The 7,760-nt window shown below is 34.9% G+C and overlaps 1 long non-coding RNA gene across 1 annotated transcript; it reads left to right on the top strand.

The window, feature by feature from the left end:
• The first annotated feature begins 2,267 nt into the window (after positions 1 to 2,267).
• Positions 2,268 to 6,925, top strand: LOC146995412 (uncharacterized). The gene is made up of 2 exons (XR_015043033.1): positions 2,268 to 3,786; positions 6,784 to 6,925. It is a non-coding gene; the product is annotated as an uncharacterized LOC146995412 (long non-coding RNA).
• The last annotated feature ends 835 nt before the right edge of the window (positions 6,926 to 7,760 follow it).

Below are 7,760 nucleotides of genomic sequence, written 5' to 3'. Positions count from 1 at the left end.
AACGTCTTATGGAGACTGTTTTGAAAGGCCTTTCCTACGAAGCCTGTCTGATATACCTGGACGATATCATCATCGTCGGAAAGAGTTTTGAAGAGCATCTAGAAAATCTTAGAAAGGTGCTTCAGAAACTGAAAGAGGACAATCTGAAGCTGACTCCCGCTAATTGCAAATTGTTTCGAAAGGAAGTGACTTACCTGGGACATGTCATCTCTGCAGAAGGTGTGCGCACGGATCCTGAAAAGGTATCAGCGGTTAAATCCTGGACGCGTCCCGAAAATGTCCATCAGCTGAGAAGCTTCCTAGGGCTTTGCACCTACTATAGGAGATTCGTGAAGAACTTTTCTTCCATCGCAAGACCACTTCACAAGCTGACAGAGAGCAAGCAAAGATTCTTGTGGACAAAGGAATGCGAGCATGCATTTAACAACTTAAAGGAAGCTTTAACATCTGCTCCAATCCTGACGTATCCTCAGCTCGACAGACCATTTATTCTCGACACCGACGCGAGCAATGAAAGTGTCGGTGCTGTTTTGTCCCAAGAAATAGACGGCCAAGAACGTGTAGTAGCTTACTGGAGCAAGTGCCTGTCTAAACCGGAGAGGAATTACTGTGTCACAAGGAAAGAGTTGCTCGCCATAGTCAAAGCTGTAGAACATTTCCATCATTATCTATACGGGAGAAAATTCCTCCTCCGCACGGACCATGCCTCATTGGCCTGGCTTTTAAATTTCAAAAATCCTGAGGGTCAAATAGCCAGGTGGATACAGAGACTCCAAGAATATGACATCACTATCCGTCATCGTAAGGGATCATCACACGGAAACGCCGACGCCCTGTCTAGAAGACCTTGCCAAGAAAGCTGCCATTATTGTTCCAGGGTGGAAGCGAAATACGAGCTGCTGACTCCGGTCGCAAGACAAATTACAACATCAACATCGGCTGATCGAGACCCGTGGAGTGATGATGAAGTCAGGAAAGACCAGCTGGAAGACCGCGACATTAAACCCATACTTGATTTAATAGAGTCATCAAACAGAAAACCTACATGGCAGGACATTTCTATCTGTAGTCCTACAACAAAACAATACTGGGCACTCCGGGATTCACTTCACATTTGAAACGGCGTCTTATACCGGAAATTCGAGTCGGATGATGGGAAGACGTTCCGATGGCAACTGATACTTCCAAGATCCCGGATTCCTGATGTCCTCAAAGAACTACATAACAGCCCTACAGGAGGTCACTTTGGAATTATGAAGACCTTACAGAGAGTTCGTGAGCGCTTTTACTGGAATAATGCAAAGAATGACGTGCAAAAGTGGTGCCGATCTTGCGATGCCTGTGTAGGTCGGAAAGGACCGAGGAAACGCAACCGAGGCAGACTGCAACGTTACAACGTAGGTGCGCCTTTTGAACGTATCGCCTTTGACATCCTGGGACCTCTGCCACGAACTGCTGATGGCAACAAATACATACTCGTTGTCATTGATTACTTTACCAAGTGGCCTGAAGCTTATCCTATTCCTGATCAAGAGGCAGTCACAGTATCTGAGGTAATGATACAGCACTGGATTTCCAGGTTCGGAGTGCCTCTTCAGTTACATTCCGATCAGGGAAGGAATTTTGCCTCGGCAGTAATCAAAGAACTATGCAAACTACTTGGCATTGACAAAACTCAAACGACGCCATTGCATCCCCAGTCGGACGGCATGGTAGAGAGGTTCAATCGAACCATCCTTAATAACCTCTCATTAGTGGTTTCCAGAAACCAACAGGACTGGGACAAGAAATTACCACTCTTTTTACTGGCTTATCGCAGTGCTGTCCACGAGACTACCGGCTATTCTCCATCACAGATGCTCTTCGGTCGTGACCTTCGTCTGCCTTGTGATCTTTTGTTTGGCCGCCCTCCGGATGCTCCTTCATCGTCTGAGGAATATATTCAAGATCTCCAGGCCCGGTTTGAAGTGATGCACAATTTTGCACGAGAGCGAGTCAACTTGGCGACGGAGAAGATGAAGACCCGATACGACACAAGAGCTACTGAACATCAATTCCACGAAGGAGACAAGGTGTGGCTGTGGAATCCGACTCGACGGAAAGGACTTTGTCCGAAATTACAGTCACCTTGGGATGGGCCGTACACAGTCCTAAACAGGCTGAATGACGTCGTGGTTCGGATTCGTAAGTCTTCGAACTCTAAACCTAAAGTCGTTCATTACGACAGGTTAGCTCATTATTATGGCCATAGTACATAATGTAAATAATTGTAAATAGTATAAGACCATGGTCCATTTTGTTTTTAAATGTGTATTTGATTTGTTTTATGTATTGCATTTATTGTTCATGTTGTTTATTATTGTAATGTAATGCTTATTAATGCATTTATGCCACAGTTGTAAGTTTAGCTTCCTGTCCAGGGATTGTACTGCCCGGGACGTGCAGTCCTTGGGAAGGGGGCAGTGTTACGAATTTGGTATTTAAAAAGCTAATGTTAGTTCAATTACAAATTAAATGATTTTATTTCTCGCGCAGTGCAGCGCGTGACGAATATTAAAAGAAAGCTAAGCCGTAAAATTGAAATTACAAGAGCGCGTGCATTAAATAAATATCTCTTTTTGATTTCGAGAAAGTACTGGAAAATTCTAGCGCGTGATTTTAAAATCTTATAAAAGGAGGAAAACATCTCAGTTTGTAGTAGTTGCTTAGTTTGTTGTTGTTTAGAAAACTGCTCTTGTTGATTGTAGCGAATTCGCGGATTAGCGTTCTTTAGCTGTTTTTAATTGCGTTCTATTGGACATTTGAGTAGTTAAAAGATAACTACTGTGAGATATTGTAATACTGCATGATAATTTGAGAAAATTTAAGCATTTTTGTTGTGATAATAATAAATTTTTGTTCATTTTTCATCGGACTTGTGCATTCATTTCATAACGAACCCGTACGCACGCAACAATATATTGAGAAATGCTGGGAACTTTCAGAAGTAGACATTTCGGAAATGATGGGCTTGATAAGAAATTTACACGGTTTTATTATTTATTCTGTAGTTAAGAATGGATTTTAGATGTTCATGTGAAAGAATTCTGTTTAATTATATGTGAAAGAATTGTTAAAGTTTGGCATTTAAAAAATGAATTAATAATATGCAATTATCTTTTTATTATACATATATTACTATATATTTCTAATGTGCTATGTAAATGTCAGTGCTAAACAATTGAGATACTATTGTCAGGGCAATCTTTTCTTATACATGAAAAATTCTGATACTTTCTTATCATCTGCCCTCACAGCTTCAACTTATGCTAAAACAGCAAGAGTATGCACACGATAATAGCAAACTATGAATGTGCATACCACACGCATGTATTTACATGCTTTATATTTAATCTTTATTTCTGAATAGTATTCCATTGGATGAAAAATATGTGAATATTGACCAATGTATATATTTTTGTGTGTGTGCATCCTAAAATTTCTTGTTTCTTATAAAGTGCTTATTTGAATTACTACTTGTGAACAGAGCAGTAGATATGAACCATAAACTAACCATTTTGCCAATTTTCACAGCTTTGCAGATAGTCAGAAAGCACCAAAATTTGTAATAATGTTAAGTTTAAATGATGTTCTATACTTTTGTGTTAATTTTTCTATTCTATTAATTCTATTACTGTGTTATCAAACTTTCTGCAGGAACTTCAACTGGTTAAGATGTTATTACCATGTGGAGAAGAATTTGGTTTTCAAGCTAGAAAAAATTGCAGCTGAAGGATTTTGTAGAAGGTCAGTCAAACTGGTTTTAGTTAATTATAATTTAATTTTGGGTGAAGAATCCTCAAATTTATTTATCATAAGTGTCTAAAGGTCTTCTAAATTAAATTCTGCTTGTTTTTGAAATTTTTCATGACATTCATTCTTTGATTATTATTATTATTTTTTTTTAATTTACTAACTTATATCCAGGCACATAATGTTGCATTTAATGCCATACCTTAAATATTGTAAAATGTTAAAATAATACATTTCACTTAAAAATGTGGTTGTGACAGTAAATTTTCTGTTACATTTAATCATATCTATAAACATTGGTATACATCATTTTTCAATAATCTGTATATTATTTTGTGCATTTCTTTTACATCAAGATCTGGCATATGACTTGCTTTTCAAACTGATAACATGGTGTAATAATGTAATCTAATGGTTAAAGTTTACTATGGAACGGGCCAAATTTAATAAATTATTCTTTGATAGAAATTTATTCATGTGTTCAGTGTGTCTCATCTCTTTAAATTGCTAAAGTAAATTTTATGTACTTGCATTTAGGAATTTTGACTGTATCAGAGTAATTTTGTTTCAGTTATTATAACATGCAAGGGAGAAAATTCATTCATAGCTCCGTATTTAAAATTAGTTAATTAAAGTCTTTAATAAAGAGGGACGTTTTGTTGCTTTTAATGTCGATAGAGTTTAATTCAAAAATATGCCACATTAAGGGTTACTTTTTAACCTAATTTAAAATTTTCATTACTTTAACATGTCCGATAATTGTTATTTTAACTCCGATATTGTAATAATATCAAAATTCCTTACTTTTGATAGGTAATCCAAATGTAAAACAAGAAAAGGAAAAATTAAAATCTAGAAGTATATTTATTTCATACCTCTAACAAATAAAAGCAACACAAGCACTTTTTACTGTATCTGCATAGTGTGGCATGTCCCGTAAGACTGAGATTTGTATGGTCAAATCCATGTTTCAATTAAAGGAAAATGCATGCACAGTCTTCTGATTTTCCCTTCGATTAAGGATTCTGTATATAGTAGCATAAGAAATATATTAGTTAATGCAGTGTTATACATCAATATTTATAGACAATTATTGTGGCTATGTTTATTATAATTTTGTTCACTGTAATGGTTGGAGTGCCTAAACCATCATGCTGTGTAAACAAAACTCAAATCTTCATCTCTGCATACTGCTCCACTAGTGTTTAAACCACTGAAATGGTGATTATGGTAGAACATCTTTGGTAAAAATTTACTCTACTGTAACCCTTGGCGAATCGTTTCTTTTTTTTATATCAAGATCGTCACCTGAGAGGATTGGCACCAATTTCAAGGTGGCCGCTACACAAAACCAAAATAAGAAGTCAAAGACATACACAAACTCTGTGTCCATGTACACATCGACCTATTAAAACAGAGAACTGCACAAACTGGGTATTGTGCACTGCCTTAACTTTGTCCATGTACACATTGATCTATTTTCACTTTAAGAAAATCAAAAAGTTAAAAATATCAGTTACCAGAAAAAATTCGCCACTGTCTTAACACACAGACAACCAAAAATACACAAACAGAGAGGAATAAGTTACCAAAAATACATATTTCCTAACATAAAAACATTAAACAACAAATCTTCTAACAAAAATTAACACACAGAGACAAAAAAATTAATGAAACGTCATTTTTTTAACATACCTTTTTTTTCACATGCGTATGTTTAGGCTTCCCACCACCATTCTCCAGGTAAGCAATTCAATTAAATTTTTCGTCTCTTAGTCACCTCAGACATACTCAAACGATGGTACCCACACCAAAATAATAAATAGCATGTTCAAAATACAAGACCATACCACTTCCTTGCAACCAAACACAGCAATTGAAAAAAATGGTAAGAACCAAAAACCTGGGACCGTACAAAAGGTTTACTATTAAAAAAAGTAGCCCAAAACTAAATTTATCACAGCACGTTGGCAATATTTGCAGAAATAACTCCTTTTTATTGACAAAAAAAGTTTCCCCCCCCCCCCAAAGGCTACTTTCGCCAACATTATCAACATTAGGGTTACCGAAAAACTTATTTGACGCAATGGGCTTCCACATTTCACAAACAACCAATACCACTTTGCGATTTTTTTTCAGACAGAAACCAAGGTGTACCATACAGTAAAGATTAGCCACATCTTCATTTACTACTGCTACAAGTACTTCTTTGGTAAATTTCTGCGGTTAAATTCAAAAGTTTAAAATTGCATTAACATAATCAGATTCAGAGTCATAGCTAGGGTTTTCAGCGCTCGGAGACAACTGAAGATTTCGCGCCCCCTACTGCTTGCCAAGGATGGAAAACATTTAATTCTAAAATGTTCTAACATCAGTTTGGCACCCCTTGGATTCTGCACCCGGGGACAGATGCCCCCCCTTGCCCCCCTCTAGCTACGCCCCTGATCAGATTTTATTTTCTGCATGTAGCTAACAATTACTTATGTGTTGTCAGATAAATGTTACCAGATGCAGTTAATTATTTTTTACTTGCCAATCTCACGAGACAAGTTTTTTTTGCTCCTGCAAGACTTTACTTTGTGTTGCAAAATAAATTCATTCTCACTCTTTTTGAACTTGCCTACACATTAAATTTAAAATAGTTTTATGAATAGGTAAGATGTGATTATCATAATTTTGTTTCTCTCTTTATCTTGGCAACTTTATATGTTGATTCGGTATCCAGGTTACCTACCAGTGGCTGATTGATAAAACTGCTCATATGTTCAGCTGGTGGTTTGAGTTTATTTTCTGACATAAAAAATTTTAAAAGGCACCCCCATGTTTATTTTACTGTAATCGAAAAATCAAATAATTGCTACTCTGTTTATAGGTACTAAATGTTAAAATATTTTAAATGCTTCCTTTAATTTGCATTCTAATAGTCATTTGTTTAAATTTAATTATGAATTATATTCACATATAGTAATTGTGAGTGTTTTTTTATTTTAGGTGCTGTGAAAGGCAATGGCAGAGATCCAATTTATCAAGAGTTCTTATATACACAAGAATACATGGATATAAGATTGTTTTTCATGAATTCAAATAAAATGTGATAAATTGGATTAATAAAAACTATTTTGAATTTTGAAAAGTGTTTTTCCTCTGTTAATCATAATATAGTGCCATAAATTTCTGAATGTGTTTATTTTTCATCCAAATAAATAGCTTTACAAAAATTTGTCATATTAATAGATATTGCATAATTTAGCATTATTATAAATATTTATTATAGCAGATTTAGCTGAACTACTTTTTTAGTCTCTTTGCAGATGAAGTCACAAAGGTAAGTGGTTAGATATTTTTCTGTATTCCCCATTAAGTAATTTTATCTGGTAAATTATCATTACTTATATACTAAAGGTGGAAGAATAAGCTTTCCTTGAAGATACAAAAATTTGCAGATATTTCAAAAAATTGGTATACGTAAAAAAGTTCTTAAATTGCCACATATGCGAAACTGAAAATGTTATATATGAAATAGTTCAGAAATATAAATATTTTCACTATTTTTTAACTATAATTCACTGCATTTATTATATATAATCACAGTTTAAGGTAGCAGTGCTTTTCTCACTGTGATTTCTCATGTATTTTGATTCATAAATACACGTACATAAATCCACGTATTTTGATTTCTCTTTTGAGACCGAATAAAAAATGAACTAAACATTTTCGTTGACATTGAGAGTTGAATAAAAGCTCACCTCAAAATAAAATGAATTAATAAATTTATGGAAAATTTTACATTGCATATATTGAGCAGAAAAAGTAAACTGAATATACTTAATGGAATTAATAATTGGTAGAATTGATAGCAGAATAAAATGCCTTAATTGCATGGTAAACAGTAGATCTTTTGAAGTTTTTCTATGTTGCGTAAAATGCAGATTTAAATTTTTGATATTGATTGTCATATAAATGGCAAT

Source organism: Stegodyphus dumicola, chromosome 9, assembly GCF_044657685.1.
Source record: "Stegodyphus dumicola isolate Sdum_Otavi_A_Nest chromosome 9, ASM4465768v1".
Lineage (NCBI taxonomy): Eukaryota > Metazoa > Arthropoda > Arachnida > Araneae > Eresidae > Stegodyphus > Stegodyphus dumicola.
The sequence above is the reverse complement of the archived record's forward strand: the minus strand, read 5'-3'. Positions and strand labels throughout refer to the sequence as shown.